We start from the raw sequence: 16,955 nt of genomic DNA on the forward strand, positions 1-16,955 counted from the left end.
AGTCGGTTAAGCGTCCGACTTCAGCCAGGTCACGATCTCGCGGTCCGTGAGTTCGAGCCCCGCGTCGGGCTCTGGGCTGATGGCTCAGAGCCTGGAGCCTGTTTCCGATTCTGTGTCTCCCTCTCTCTCTGCCCCTCCCCCGTTCATGCTCTATCTCTCTCTGTCCCAAAAATAAATAAACGTTGAAAAAAAAAAAAAAAAAGAACTTCCAAAGCAGGAGACAAAAGCCCACGGGAGCTTCTCCGTGAAAACCGTGCTGGGTGGCTATCGTCTACCAGTCTGTTGGTCCACAAGCGCCCATTTCCTGACCACACAGCAACCTGGTAAACAGGGTCACCGGCTCCGGCTTTTCTCTGTGGCTGGCATTTCCAAGAAAGGTCTCCGTGTGCTAATTCTTCGTTACTAGTAACTGTGATAGAATAGCCTTAGAACAGCAGGAGAAAGAGAAGACGCTCTTTAATAGAAACTGGCAAATATTAATTGAGCCCCAACTATATGCCAGGCATGTTCTGAGAACACACGTGTTTCTTTATTAAATCTCCGTAACAGTCCTAGAGGGAGCTATAATTATTAAACTCCTTTTACAGAGGAGGAAGCTAAGGCACAGACAGGTTCAGGAACCAGCCCAGGCCGCACTGCCAGCAGGGGTTAGGACCAGGATTTGATCCCAGACCTCTGGCCTCTGGTCCTGTTCTGTACTTTGTATGTATTCCTTCTGGCTTCAGTCCCATCCAGGGCTCAAAGTCACGAGAACCATGAATTTGTCCCTGCTGACGCTGCAGCCCGGAAAGGCGCCTCTTGCCTCTGTGTTTGAGAGGCCAGAAAATGGTGGAGGAGAAACTGTTTTCCTACCCCTGTGCAGCTGGCCACCGGGTGGCGGTCCCGTCCCCAGCCAGCTCACCAAGCCACGTGAGCAGGGGCAAAGATGCTGGAGCCGGAAGGGCCTGAGGACTCACCTACGTGCAGACACCAAGGCCCAGAGCAATTTAATGCTGTACCAGGATCAGACCCTGGCATTCCCAGCTCCTACCAGCGTAGCCCACAAAGGAAAAAGGTTTTAAAGATGCGCTTCAAAGAAAGCTTCCCCTTGAAATGTGTAAGGTTCTACAGACTGGCAATACAATGAAATCAGTCAGGACAGAAGTCTGAAATACCACAGACTCCAAAACGATTTTTTTAAATGTGTTCTTCAGAACTCACATCCTTAAGAAATGATGTCTCTTTGGCTATAACCAGATCTTCCACTAATTCAGTTACATCAAGAAGTCTGCATTATTCCTTTCTTTCTTTCTTTTTTTTTTTTTTAATGTTTCTTTACTTGAGAGAGAGAGAGAGAGTACTAGCAGGGGAGGGGCAGAGAGAGAGGAAGACAGAGAATCCTAAAAGGACTCCGTGCTGACGGCAGAGAGCCCAAGGTGGGGCTCGAACTCACAAACCCTGAGATCATTACCTGAGCTGAAGTCAGACGCTTAACCTACTGAGCCACCCAGGCGCCCCCTTGTATTATTCCTTTCATGGATATGTCAGGAGGAAATGTTCCTTCTAACTCTTAAATGTCAGAGTCTCTGCCCCAGAAAAGACGTGAGCTGGCCCTAACGTCTTCTTGCTGTTCCTCTGTTTGCTTAAGTTTTTATTATGTGTTATTGGATGCACATAAAAGAATTAAGTGCAAACCACATGTGAGGCACAAACAAAAGGGACCCCTGTGATCCCCCACGGTCTCAAGGCCTAGGGCACGACCACAGTGCCCTTCCCCTCCCTACTTCCTCTGCCCCAGGCAAACAGCTCGGGTTCTGGATTCTTCAGTACCTTGATTTTTTGTTTTTAATGTTTATTTGAGAGAGAGAGAGAGAGGGAGAGAGAGACAGGAGAAAGAGAGAGAGAGAGAGAAAGCACGAGCAGGGGAGGGGCAGAGAGAGAGAGGGACACACAGAATCTGAAGCAGGCTCCAGGCTCTGAGCTGTCAGCACAGAGCCCGATGCAGAGCTGGTCCCCACGAATGCGAGATGGTGACCTGAGCCAAAGTCAGATGCTTAACCGACGGAGCCACCCCGGAGCCCCGTCCCTCGCTGTTTAAAGCAGAAAATTATTTTACCATCAGTGCCGTAAAACCAAATAATGTGTGGTCTTCCACGAGTTGCTTCTGTCATTTCACACCATCTATGTTCCTGAGGTGCATCCACGTCGCGCCATAAGGCTAGCTGTGGCCCACCTGCTTTATGTTCGCATGTAACAATCTATACACACTCTCCTGCCAATGGACACTTAAACTATCTCCAAACTTTTGCCATCATGAATAATTCTGGTCTGTGCACGCACGGCTCCCAGGACACAGGGGCAGGATGTTTCCAGAGTACGTTCCTAAGAGTAGAACTGCTTATTTTCAGGGTGTGCAAAAGCTCTCCACGGATTTTGAAAACACTTTTGCTGTCCTTTAATGACATCGTTTTATCATTACAGAGCAGACGTATTAATGCTTTAGTCGATACCAGGTTCAGCAATTCCTCTTCACTCGCTCAGTGTGAAAAGAACGGCTCCAACAGGCACGAGGGTTTCGGGAGGCACAAGACGCGGCTTCTGGTCTGCGCTGGGGGACCACAGAGCAGATTACAAGCTGCTGGCCCCGGGGCAGCTCACAGGAAGATCAGGACAGGCTGTAGGATGCCGAGTGCATCTGAGGCAATGCTGTTGAAGAATGAGGGGCACGAGCAAGTGTTCGTTCAGGCAGAGCACAGAGACAGCGAGGGGTGAGGGAGTGGGGTCTCCAGGGGGCCGGCGGGGAGAGACTGTGCTGCCCGGGCCCCACTCAGCACACTACGAAATCTGGACTTGCGTGGTTACTCACTTGCAAGATTTTGCCATTTCCTCCCCAAAATGATAATGCTAGTGGCTGACACTTACAGAGCGCTTGCTACGCGCCAGGTGCTGTCTTAGGAACAGCCTGATTTAGTTGTCCCTCTAAGTGGCACTATTGTTCGCTTACTGTGTTTCTTTAAATCCATTTCCTTTTAAATTCAAATACCCACTCTAAGTAACAACATACACGAAATCAGGCATCACTGCTGTGACATTTGGGAAGTGGGGGGCCTGTTTGTTTTTTTTTTTAATTTTTTTAATGTTTTTATTTATTTTTGAGACAGAGAGAGACAGAGCGTGAGCAGGGGAGGGGCAGAGAGAGGGAGAGACACAGAATCCGAAGCGGGCTCCAGGCTGTCAGCACAGAGCCCGACGCGGGGCTCGAACCCACGAACCGTGAGATCATGACCTGAGCCGAAGTCGGATGCTTCACCGACGGAGCCCCCCAGGCGCCCCTGTTTGTTTTGTTTTTGAGACAGAATTCATAGAGCATAAAATTCACCATTTTTCAGTGCACAAATCACACTTCCCGTTTAGTATATTCCACAGTGTTGTGCTAGGGTCATCCCAAGAAGGGGCCGTGCATCTGTTAGTCCCCACCCGAGCCCCTTCCCGCTCCCCACCCCCGCCCCTGTCCACGTTCCGTCTTGCTGGATTTGCCTTTCCCAGACATATCATATGAACAGAATCATCCAACCTCTGGCCGTTCGTGTCTTCTTTCTTTTACCTAACACATCTTAAACACTGATCCACGGTGCAGTATAAATCAGGACTTCGTTCCTTTTCAGGGCTGAGGAATTTTCCATTGTATGGAGATACTACCTCTTTATCTACCTACTTCGTTGGAGGACATCTGGGTTGTTTCCCCCTTATTTTGGCCGATGAATAATAGTGCCGCTGTGAACATTTGCGTACGAGTGTCTGCACGGACATACGCCTTCAGCTCTCCTGGGTCTACACTGAAGAGTGGAATCGCCAGCTCATGGGTAACTCAGTGTTGAGCTTTTTCAACTGCCAAAGTACTAGGGCATTTTTAAGATAAAGAACTATTAAAATTTAACATTCGACTGCGTACCACTCAAAATTATCTTAGGAAATACTGCTGGAGCAAAGCTACAGAGCTTGGTTTTTGTTTTGTTTGGGAGCAGGGCAATGACGCTGTCACAACAGTATTTCTGGAATCCTGACCAAGCAGCACAGGGTGAGAGGGCCAGGGTGGGGAGGAGGGAGGACGAGGAAGACAGGAAGACCACTTAGAACCCACGCGAGGGGCGATGAGAAGAACTGAGGCCCGAATGCGGGGGCAGCAGGGGAGCAGAAAGGCGGGAGGCCTCGGACATAAACGCGGAGCAGGAACGAACCCCCGACAGCTGAAGGTCAGCGCGGGGTGCGACAGGTGGAGTGGCGGTAGCCAGGAGGACAGAGGCGCCCTTCACAGAACACAGAGGTGGGAAGAGTGTGCAGGTCTCAGGAGAAGGAAAGAGGCCGAACCCGTAGTTTGCCTTCAAACAAACAAACGTAGCTGGAGGTGACGGCAAAGCGGGCACGGAGGGCTGGGGAGGGGCACCAGGGTCCACACGTTCCTCTGGGGGGAGCGGTGAGACGACCAGGGGAGAACAGGGACGGAGGCTAGGAGTCACCGGGCCAAGTCCAAGAAGTGCCAGGAGGGGGGCCGGAGACCCCGGAGAACCATCCGGCGCAGGCGAGGGGAGAGGCCAGGGAGTGATGCTAACGAACCGGGACAGAGAAGAGTCCAGAGGACACGGCAAGAAGCCTGCCCGTGGGTGCCGTGAGCAGCATGCCTTCTCATGACACCGACGAGTGGCTCAGACATCCTCGCGGGGGAGGCCACTTCCCAGACCTGTGGCACCGTGGCCCGCACCTCCGGGGCGACTACCTCCTCCCCGGTTTCAGGATAAAACCGAATCCAAATCACCCCCAATTCCCTCCCCTTCTGCTGGAGGATCCGCCACCTGCCGCCTGCCTGGGCTTCCGGCTCTCCCTCCGCTCTCCTCCCTTCCTCCCACGACCTCTGGACTGCAGCTCTCGGGGGGACAGAGGCCCCGACTGTCTCCACACTGCCGCCCGCCTCACAGGGCCTGGCACGGCGCCTGGCACACATCTGCCGCGGGAATGAATGACTCCACAGGCCCCGAGTCCGGCCCCACCTGCTCCCACGCTCCCCCCGCAACGTCTCTGAGCTCCTCTCTGCGCCCCAACCAAACCTCCAGATGCTCTGACAGAATGTAAAACGCGACCTCTCGGTACTGTTTGTGGGGGGTTAGAAATGACAGCCCGACAGAGTGGAAAGATGGCTGCCTCTCCTCCCCCCCCCCCCGCCCCCCCCAGTGTTCAGGCACGTCCCTGAACCTCCGTCTTCTCATCTGGAAAGTGGACGCGACGGCCTGCCAGGCACCACAAGACAATGGACGCGCACAAGCTGTGAGAACGGAGGTGAAAGCTTTTGCTTCTACCAGTTTCCATGCTCGCCCACACGCTTTGCAGGCCACTGGCCCCTCACCTCCCCACCCCCCCACCCCAACCCAAAAGAGGAAAACAAGACCGAGCTGACATGGGGGGGATTTCTGAGGCAATTTCACACTAAATTTAACAAGCAGAAACAAACAGCAGTCTGCAAACCGTGTAATTTTTTTAATTCTTAAAAGATTAAAGTATGCTGGCAAATGTCAAAACACAAAAGCCAAAAAGAAATTAAAATTGTTATTTTCCTCTTGGTTTTATCTCCATTAGCCAAATGCTTTTGTTCAAACAATGTTTACATTGCCATTGTCCTGCTTTGTTTAGAAAAATAATACAAGGGTGTAGGACTGAGGGCGCACACAGATCTGCCCAGTTTCTCTGGGGCTCAGAGTTGAGAAATCTGTTGCGCCAGAGGCTGAGGAAGAACTGTTTACTCGCCTTGGAATATTCATCGGCCACGTCAATACCACCGACCTCCTCCTCTTTCGGCCACCCTGGGGATAACCAGGCCCCGAGAAGAGGCACGTGTATGCTTCGCAAGGAAAACATGAACCGCAGGCCTGGGGATGGCCACTTGGTGACCGCAGGCTTGGCTGCAGCGAGCCAAATGCATCAGGGTGACAGCTGTACCTTACTCAGTGCCTACTGTGTGCCAGAATTCTGCAAGGGCGGCATTTTACGGGTAAGAAGCAAGAGGTGGGTGACACCGAGCATGAGTGGGGTGAGGTCTGCGTCCCCTGCACGGAGCCACAACACCTGCTGTGAAAACTTGGGCGAGCCCGGTCCCAAACCTCGGCCAATTCAAGGTTACTTGCACGACACCGCCTTGCTCCTCTCCGATACCATCACCCACTTCTAAAGCTGCCGCTTGAAAGATCCGAGGTCTTCTCACCGACCGGCTTTCAAGGCTGCCCCATTTATTCAGTTCCAGGTAGTTTCTACCCTGGGACTCCCCACCTTACTACTGAACGCTTCCCAGACTGGCCTGTCCACACGGACTCGCTCTCCTGGGTCCCACGAATGCCCGTTTCTCTTCTCTGTAGAAATCAGTTACATTCACCAAGGACTCCCAGTTCACGTCCTTCCGGGAACTGCATGTCCCCAGGTCAGTCATGGCCCCGGCCAATAAAATCTGCTAGAAGTGAAATGTGTCGTTTTTTCCATCAAACACTTTAAAAGCCAGTGTGTAATTCTCTAAACTCCCTTCCCAAGGTGGTGGTGATGGTGGCGGCCTGGGTCGACACAGAGCTTGCCTATCTACCGGAGACAGGAAAATACGTCCACACGCAAATCTGTGCACCAGTGTTAACAGCGGCATTGCTTACAATAGCCAAAAGGTGAAAACAGCTTTGCCCATCAACAGATGACCGGGTAAATAAAATGTGGTGCAGAACGGAATATTATTCAGCCTTAAAAAGGAATGAAGTACAGATACACGCTACAACGTGATGAACTTTGAAAATACTCTGAAAAAGCCATCCCTATTCAAACAACACCAGCATTCTTCACAGAGCTAGAACAAACAATCCTAAAATGTGTATGGAACCAGAAAAGACCCCAAATTGCCAAAGCGATCCTGAGAAAGAAAACCAAAGCTGGAGGCATCGCAATCCTGGATTTCAAGCTTATCACAAAGCTGTAATCATCAAGACAGTACGGTACTGGCACAAAAACAGACACATAGATCATGGAAACAAACAAACAAACAAACTATCCAGAAATGGACCCACAGACATACGGGCAACTAATCTTTGACAAAGCAGGAAAGAATATTCAATGGAACAAAGACAGTCCCTTCAGCAAATGATGTTGGGAAAACTGGACAGCAACGTGCAGAAGAATGAACCTGGACCACTTTCTTACACCACACACAAAAATAAACTCAAAATGGATGAGAGACCTAAACGTAAGACAGGAAGGCAACAAAATTCCAGAGGAGAAAGCAGGCAACAACCTCTCTGACCCTGGCCACAGCAACTTCTCCTTACTTGACATGTCTCCAGAGGCAAGGGAGGCAAAAGCAAAAATGAACTCCTGGGACCTCATCAAGATAAAAAGCTTCTGCACAGCAAAGGAAACAATCAGCAAAACTAAAAGGCAACTGATGGAATGGGACAAGATATTTGCAAGTGACATACCAGAGAAAGGGTTAGTATCCGAAATCTATAAAGAACTTACCAAACTCAGCACCCAAAAAACAAATAAGCCAGTGAAGATATGGGCAGAAGACATGAATAGACACTTTTCCAAAGAAGACATCCAGATGGCCAACAGACACGTGAAAAAATGCTCAACATCACTCATCATCAGGGAAATACAAATCAAAACCACACTGAGATACCACCTCACACCTGTCAGAATGGCTAACATTAATAACTCAGGCAACAACAGATGTTGGCGAGGATGCGGAGAGAGAGGATCTCTTTTGCACTGCTGGTGGGAATGCAAACTGGTGCAGCCACTCTGGAAAACAGTATGGATGGAGGTTCCTCAAAAAATTAAAAATAGAACTACCCTACAACCCAGCAATTGCACTGCTAGGTATTTATCCAAAGGATACAAAAATGCTGATTCTAAGGGACACAGGCACCCCGATGTTTATAGCAGCGCTATCGACAATAGCCAAAGGATGGAAAGAGCCCAAATGTCCACTGATGGATGACTGGATAAAGAAGACATGGTATATATATAGAATGGAGTATTACTCGGCAATCAAAAAGAATGAAATCCTGCCATTTGCAACAATGTGGATGGAACTACAGTGTATTGTGCTAAGCGAAATTAGTCAGAGAAAGACAAACATCATAGGACTTCACTCATATGTGGAATAAGATATAAAACAGATGAACATAAGGGGATGGAAGCAAAAATAATACCAAAACAGAGGGAGAGCAATCATAAGAGACTCTCAAATACAGACAACAAACGGAGGGTTGCTGGCGGGGTGCTGGGTGGAGGAAGGGCTAGTGGCGCGAGGGGCATTAAGGAGGATGCTGGTTGGGATGAGCACTGGGGGTTGTATGTAAGTGATGAATCACAATTCTATTCCTGAAAACATATGTATTTTTTTATTAAAAAATAATAAAGAAAATAAAAAAGAAAAGAACCGCATGCTTAAAGAAAGGAGCCAGGCACAAAAGGCTATCTACTGTATACGTAACTCCGTTTATATGTCCAGAACAGGCAAATCCAGAGGACAGAAAGTAGACTGACAGTTGCCAGAAGGTAAAGGGAGGCTGGGGTCGGGGGTGGCGTGGGGGGACTGCTTAACGGGTATGAGAATGAGGTGTTTGGGGGAGTGATGAAATGCTAAGATTATGCTGATTGTTGCACAACTGTAAATATACTAAAAACTACTGAACCGTGTATCTCAAACAAGTGAACTTTATTGCGTGGTGCACAAATTGTGAATCGATAAAGCCATTAATAACCACCACCACCACCAACAACAACAAAAAAAGGTGCCTCCATCAGCCTGGGCCCGTGAATGACGCCGATGACCGCACACACTGGACACGCGGCACGAGGAGAGAGAGAAGTCTCTGCTGTGTCGGGCCACAGAAACATGAGGGGCTGGTTGTTTTCACCACACCACGTAGCCCACCCCCGTGCAGACTCAAAACGTGTCTGTGGTCAATTAATTTAAAATCCTGGAAGGAAGCCAAGGCTGTGGTTCTGTCCCAATAGAGACCAGACTCTGTCCCAAGGCCACAGTCTGAATCTTTAAATACAGGAGATGGGGGTGGGAGGGAGGTACTTAAAGAATCTGGCTAGGGGGCGCCTGGGTGGCGCAGTGGGTTAAGCGTCCGACTTCAGCCAGGTCACGATCTCGCGGTCCGTGAGTTCGAGCCCCGCATCAGGCTCTGGGCTGATGGCTCGGAGCCTGGAGCCTGTTTCCGACTCTGTGTCTCCCTCCCTCTCTCTCTGCCCCTCCCCCGTTCATGCTCTGTCTCTCTCTGTCCCCAAAATAAATAAATGTTGAAAAAAAAATTAAAAAAAAAAAAAAAAAAAAGAATCTGGCTAGATAGAAACAATTCCTAGCCTGAGAAATTTTTACAACTCCTAACTTAAGGAACTAAACTCCCCAAAACATAAAGAGCTCACAGTGATTGAGAAATAAACAACCAATAACCCAAGAAAAAAAATGAGAAAAGAACCATCCACACAAAAATATAAATGGTCCCGGGACACCTGGGTAGCTTAGTCAGTCGAGCATCCGACTTCAGCTCAAGTCATGATCTCATGTTTCGTGAGTTCAAGCCCCACATCGGGCTCACTGCTGTCAGCACAGAGCCCGCTTTGGATCCTCTGTCCGCCTTTCCTTACCACCCCCCCACACGCACTCTCCCAACAATAAATAAGTATTCTTAAATAAGTAAGTAGTCCTTAAACATATGACACGATCGGCTCACACTTCAGAAAAATGCAAACTGAAGGTTACACTGAGATGCCTTTTACACCTGTCAGGTTGGCAAAAATCCAAACATCTGACTACGCCTTCTCTCGGCAAGGCTGTGGGGAACCAGGCACTCATACCTGCTGGATGGAAGTACAAATCGGAACAACCCCTGCAGAGGGCAATTTAGCAAAATCTACCCACATTGCAAATGTGTTTGCCCTCTGACCCACCGGTGTCCCTGGGGGACGCTACCCTCAGGGCCCCCTGCACACGCGGGAAAGATGCACAGATAAGACTACTGGATGCAGGCGAGGTATGCTGGAAACAACCCGAATGCCTTTGTTTAGGGGATGGGATTTTTTTATTTTTTTTTAATTTTTTTTTTTTAACGTTTATTTATTTTTGAGACAGAGAGAGACACAGCATGAACGGGGGAGGTGCCTGGGTGGCTCAGCTTGGTTATCAGCTCAGGTTATGACCTCATGGTTTGTGGGTTCGAGCCCCGCGTCGGGCTCTGTGCTGACAGCTCAGAGCCTGGAGCCTGTTTCAGATTCTGTGCCTCCCTCTGTCTCTCTGCCCCTACCCTGCTTGTGCTCTCTCTGTCTCAAAAATAAACATTAAAAAATTTTTTAAAAAAATATCCAAGCCCTTGGCCAACGTGCCGGTGCCATGAGCAGCCAGGCGTAAGCCTCCGCCCAGCCCGGTGTCCTTCAGCCTGTCGACCTGTTAGAGCCCACCTCCACCTCCACCTCCACCTCCACAGCTGAAGGGCAAGGACTAGAAGACAGTCTGCATCGTCTCGGCCAGGCTCCTCAGGTTTCACACCTGGCAGGCCGCAAATGGCCTGTGGTGGCCTTTCCCAGCTGTCCATACCCCGTTCCAACCTGCACCCTCCCCTGCGCTGCCCACAGGTCCACGCGCCCCTACCCACCCTGCCACCCTGCTACTCTCACCTCCTGCCCCTCACCCCCACCCCACCCCTGCATGGCCCTGAGCAGGTGCCTCTCTGACCACCAGGGGCAGGGGCAAGGAAGGGAGGAACAAGAGGCTACGAGCCCCCACTTGTGCAGCAAGTGTGTCCTCAACACCTGCCCCTGGTCAGGTGGCAGCAGAGTGCTGGGGGACGCAGGTGAGTCAGACGCAAACCCTGTCTGCAAAGAGCTCACACGACACAGCCCATGGGAAGCAGGGAAACACAGACAGCCGACACCCTACTATGGAAGCCCAAGGGGTACGGGCCAGCGGTGGAGCGGGCAAGGGGAAGGTCAAGGTGGCTGAGCGGCAGGCAGAGTGCATTCCAAGCAAAATGACGGGCTCAGGACCCAGCCGGGCCAGTGGGGAGGGGACAGCAGTGAGAAGGAGGCCAGAAGAGAGCGCGCAGGCCAAACAGGGATGGGCCCTGGATGCCAGCAACAGAGAACACGGACTCTTCCTCCAGGCGTTCCGTTCCGGGGGGGAGGGGAGTCTCAGCCTCCTCAAGACCCATCAGAGACCGAAAGCTCCCAGCAGGTAGCCTGGGTCTTTCGATCAGAAGGCAGCCCTCCTCACCACCCAGCCAGCAGCCAGCCGGGGAACAGGGCAAGTGTGAAGAGGGCGAAAAGAAGTGCCAAGTGAGAAGGACAGGCTGTTGGCCCTCAAAGGGATGTGATCCTTGTCTGGAACTTTCCCTCTGAAGTGACTCAGTGCTCAAAACATGTCAAGTCAACGAGGTACTGTGCTCATGTTCAACAACAACAGCAAAACCGTATTTCCACATTACCTACTGAAAGGAGACAAACTTTAGGCTGACCAATTCCAAATTCGATTTCCATGAGCCTCACAGGACAGTTTTTTTTTTTTTAATGTTTATTTGTTTGAGAGAGTGAGCGATCAAGCATGAGCAGGGGAGGGCAGGGGGGGGGGGGGGGGGGCGGGGCGGAGAGAGAATCCCAAGCAGTCTCAGTGTTGTCAGCACAGATCACAGGGCAGTTTGTTTGTTTTTTTAATCTCATTTCTGAGTCTTGATTCAGAAGCCGGTACGTTACAGAATGAGGGTTTTTTTTTTTTTCCTCTCTTAAAGAAGACAACATTGTTTCCCCTTTCTGAGTTTTAAATGGATTTCCTTCTTCTAAACTGGGGGGGGGGGGGGGGGCTCCATAATAGCTTTTAAATTTCTGTCAAAAAGACTTCTTAAATATCCACCAGCTGGTAGTGTGATGTAGCACACAAATGAAAACCTCAAAGTGACAAGTCTATATATACTAAGCCATCCGCCACCACCAGGCTCTGGGCGGAACGCGGCACCCATCAGGATCTGCTCTCCTCCTGGGATGTGCAGTCTTGTGGGAAAGCTAACAGCTTGTCACTGGGGTTGGCTCAGTAACCAGCCAGGCGTGCCTAACACCGCTGGACAGAGAAGCGGGGACCTGTCCCCGGCGTGGGACACCCACTCACAGGGACCCACAAATGACCCCTCTGCCTGTCCCCGTGCGGCAGCAATGCTGAGGGCCCCAGAAGGAAATGACCGCACGTGGACATGTCATGGGTGCCCCTGAAGCGAGCCAGTTGACCTACAACCTGGACCAGCTCTCCGGGTTGGATCAGAAGTGAGCTGCTGAGCCCCAGGCACACACATTTCCTAAGGAACTGGCCTGTTTCCTCCTCCGACAGGGACTTCTGAGAAGAGGCAATAAACTGCAGTAAGAACATGCCGACACCCACATCACCGACACCTCATCAGCAGCTCACCAAAGGGAAAAGACACATTCAGAAGACAAAAACAACTGCCAGCCTGACTGCCGCTCTTACTGAGGATGGAAGAAAGCATTTGGGAGTCAGGACGGACTTGGGTATCGCTTAGTCCCACTCTCTCGTTTATACCATTGAGGGGGAAACTGAGGCCCAGAGACCAGTAGGTAACTTTGCCCAAGGGGCCAGCCTGCCCCTCTCTGGAAGCCTCTGTCAGTCTTTGGCTCCACCGTCCGGCCCTGAAGCCCTCCTCCCCCTAGACCGGTTCCCCCTCTACACTTCCCATCTCCGCACCAGTACCAACAGCTTCCACAGTCAGGGTCCCCCCTCCCTCACCCACATCCAACTGGTTAATAAGCCCTTAGCAATCCGGCAAAGCAGAGAGTTCCTGAGTGCCCTCCCAGAGCCTCTGGAGGCTGAAGACCGGAGCCACCCCCAGCAAGGGAGGAGGGGACGAACTGCAGGGGGCACTGACCTCTTCCCACTGTGGCTGTTCAAGGGAAAGCTCTGGACCATCCTGGCAATGGTCACACACAACACAAGGACCCCTGGGTACTCAACGAACAAACAACTTAGAGAAAACAAACCAAACTATTAACAGTGACTACAGGGGCAAGGCTATAGGTCAAGTTCAAGTTTGGTTCTTCCTACTTAGGTGAACTTTCCAAATTTTCTCTGATGACCGTTCAAACAGGCACCCTCACCATTCTCTGAGACTTAGCGCAAAAAGAAAATCAGCCTGGAAACACCATACTGCAGATAACCTATTTTGGTAGAGTGGACTTAAACATAATCAGAAGAGAAAAAGAGCTAACAAGATTTTTGTTAAAATGTGAAAGAAGTAAATAAAAGCAATGATGGGGTGGGATGAAGGAAGAAATAATGGGTTTGGTTTTGTTTCGATAATCATCTGTTTCTCTTTCTTCAAAGGTTAACATCTATCCGACACCTTGCATTCAGATTACAGTGATTTCTTGTGCTATTTACCATTTTCTTCTACCAATAAAATATAGTTTTTTTAATCAATAAAGAATGTCTTTTCTTTCCTAATTTCTTGTTTCTCTTTAAAGCAGGGAAAGTGCTAGGGGCACCTGGGGGGCTCAGTTGGTTGAGCTTTTGACTTTGGTTCAGGTCATAATCTCACGATTCATGAGTTTGAGTCTGGAATCGGGCTCATTGCTGTGAGCATAGAACCCACTTCAGATCCTCTGTCCCCCTCTCTCTGCCCCTTCCCTGCTTGTGCTCTCGCCAAAATAAGTAAATTAAAAAAAAAAAAAAAAAAAGGCAGAGACAGTGCTTTTTCAAAGTGCAGGAGGAATCGGATTAGTTGCAAAGACCATGTTTGAAAGTTTCTCTTCATACACTGGGTCTTCTCTATGATTACTTTTTATAACAAATGGAATTAAAGCACAAACTAGGTCCCAAGTACGGGACGTGGGTCCTGAATGGGCCAGAAGACCTGGTTACAAAGCTGTACTACCACTAAGCAGGCTTGAGATGTTCAGAGCAAAATCCCAGCCACTCCCCCCCCCCCCCCCCCCCAACCCTGGTCCCAGGAGTTAAGCCTTCTGCAGTTCTGGCCACAGAGAGGATCCCCTCAGAGCTTTCCCACTGGTTCCACTGGCAGGAAAAACACTGGAAGCTACATAATCCCTTTTACTTGGCTCCTCTGAGCTTAAACCACCATACTTCAGGGTCAGCTGTCCTCCCAGACTCCATCCTTTTCTTCTGTTTATCCCTGTCTTGTTTGCTAAACACATGTGAAATGGCCTAAAACAGCAGCTCCCAACCCTGGCCACACAGGTGAATATCTGGGGAACTTTGGAACATACTTAGGCTCAGGCCACTTTGCCTAAACGATTAAAACAGAAGGTGGTGGGGACCCAACATCGGCATTTAAAACATTTTTTTTTAATATATTTTTTTTTTTTTTTGAGAGAGAGAGAGAGAGAGAGAGAGAGAGAGAGACAGAGAGAGAGAGCAAGTGAGCAGGGGATGGGCAGAGAGAAGAGACACAGACTCTGAAACAGGCTCCAGGCTCTGAGCTGTCAACATAGGGCCCAATGCGGGCTCGAACGCACAGACGGTGAGATCATGACCTGAGCCAGAGTCAGAGGCTTAACCGATGGAGCCACCCAGGTGTCCCAAGCATCGGCATTAAAAAAAAAAAAGAAGCTCCCCAGGTTATCCTGACAAACTACATTGAGCCCAGTTGAGAATCACTGGCTTAGAGAAACCCACATAACAATGAAAAGCAAGTAAACAAAGAAACTCAAGCAACAGGGAAAGAGAAGGAAAAAAGAAAAGAAAACAAAACAAAACAAAACAAAAGGCTGGGCCAAAAAGCAAGGTTAGAACCCCAAGTGCAGGCCACACTAGAGTGGGCCCAAATGATCGACTTCGCGCTGAGCTTCCAGATGGCCAAGGCAAAGATGATTCACGCTGCCCACAAGACAGAAATAGAGCTAATTCACAGAAGAGTTCTTCCTTGTCCTGGGACCTGAGATGAACACCTCTCTGGACCCTCCAAAAGAGGACACACAGCATGATGCGAGAGAGCATCTCGCCCCACAAGGCAGCCCCTGCGACAGGCACCCCACGAGTCAGCAGTTGACTTATTCAAGCCTGTTCGCTAACTCCTTGCTAGAAATAAAATCCAACAGAAATCAATGTCTACATATAAAACATGTTACCAAACCCACTTCACTTTGCACACTGATGACAACATATCTAACCTAACCCCCTGACCTCCAGCACCTGACAACACAAGGGCAGACACTGTTTACTGAGGCATAGAAATAAAGGCAATGACTCATGAAAACACCAAGTCTGCTCCTATAACTCTGGAGTCAAAGTCAAGCATTTCCCTCAATGCCAATGCTAAAAAAAAAAAAAAAAAAGGCCACTGCCCACCCTCAGACCCATAGCTGTGGTCTCTCAGGTCTAAGAAGAGGAGGGTGTCTCTCAGATGGCAGCCTCCTAAGCAGGCCTCATGGCCACCGAAAAAAAGCAACAGGCCTGAGTCCCTGACGTGGAGTATGCTTTTCCGTTACATATGATGTACTTCAGTAATAAGTTCTTTTTTTTTTTTTAATTTTTAATTTTATTTTATTTATTTTTGCAACAGAGACAGAGCATGAGCAGGGGAGGGACAGAGAGAGAGGGAGACACAGAATTGGAAGCAGGCTCCAGGCTCTGAGCTGTCAGCACAGAGCCCGATGCGGGGCTTGAACCCACAGACTGTGAGATCATGACCTGAGCCGAAGTCGGATGCTTAACCGACTGAGCCACCCAGGCGCCCCAATAAGTTCTTCTTAAATGGGTTAAAAATCAACGGATTATGGAAGTAGCCACCCCCACCCACCCCTTTATGACATTTTCTTTTTGATCCATGCATCACATCACCCATTTCAAAGTAAGCGCGGACAAGTTAAAGTAGCAACCACTCACAATTGCCAAAGGTGGAAACAACCCAAATGTCCATCAACAGATGAACAGATAGACAAACTGTGGTCTGTCCACACGATGGAATATTATTTAGCCATAAAAAGGAATGACACGCGTGACTCCAGGGCTGAACCTGGAAAACACTATACTCCGTGAAAGAAGCCAGACACAGAGGATCACACCCGTATGACTCCATGCCTATGAAATGCCCAGCACAGGCCGAGCACCCTAGAGAGAGAAAGCAGATTAGTGGTTTTCAGGGGCTGGGGATGGGAGGGATAGGGAATAACTGCTTAACGGGTACAGGTTTCCTTCTGGGGTGATGAAAAAAGTCTGTAACTACATTGTGGTGATGATTGCACAACAGTGTATATATACTTTTTTTGAGAGAGACAGGCAGGGGGAGCGGAGGGAGAGGGAGAATCTTAAGCAGGGTCCACGCCCAGTACAGAGCTGACATGGGCTCGATCTCATGACCCTGGGATCAGGACCTGAGCTAAAATCAAGAGTCGGACGCTCAACTAACTGAGCCATCCACATGCCCCGGTGTAAATATACTTAATGCCACTGAATTTTTTTTTTTAATTTTTTTAATGTTTATTTTTGAGAGAGAAAGAGACAGAGATGAGTTGGGGAGGGGCAGAGAGAGAGGGAGACACCGAATCTGAAGCAGGCTCCAGGCTCCTGAGCTGTCAGCACAGAGCCCAACGCGGGGCTCGAACCCACAGACCGTGGGATCATGACCTGAGCTGAAGCCAAACACTTAACCGACTAAGCCACCCAGGCGCCCCTTAATGCCACTGAATTCTTAACACTTTGAAATGGTTACCATGGTAAATTTTGTGTTACATGTATTTTGCAATTAAAAAAATTAATAGCAAAATTCTCGTTGTGCTAATAAAGTTCAACCCACATCAAGATTTTGTATAAAGATTATCACCCACAAGTACAGAAAGTCAGCTTCGACTCCAGAGCACACGAAATCAAAATTAGGATGCCTGGTGTTTAGTCTCCACTTAAAAGCAAGCTTCCAGGGGCATCTGGA

The 16,955-nt window shown here is 49.5% G+C and overlaps 1 protein-coding gene across 4 annotated transcripts in view; it reads right to left on the minus strand.

Annotated features, from left to right (window-relative positions):
- Positions 1-16,955, minus strand: part of EPN2 (epsin 2) — an 86,595-nt gene that overhangs the window by 57,034 nt on the left and 12,606 nt on the right. Inside the window, exon 1 of one of the 4 annotated variants that reach the window (XM_047832097.1) lies at positions 2,096-2,693. The exons of the other annotated variants lie outside the window; for them this stretch is intronic. The gene's annotated coding sequence lies outside the window, so the exon portion shown is untranslated. Of the gene's footprint in view, positions 1-2,095; positions 2,694-16,955 lie in introns of those variants that run through there. 4 annotated transcript variants of the gene reach the window in all.

This window comes from Prionailurus viverrinus, chromosome E1 (genome assembly GCF_022837055.1).
Source record: "Prionailurus viverrinus isolate Anna chromosome E1, UM_Priviv_1.0, whole genome shotgun sequence".
Lineage (NCBI taxonomy): Eukaryota > Metazoa > Chordata > Mammalia > Carnivora > Felidae > Prionailurus > Prionailurus viverrinus.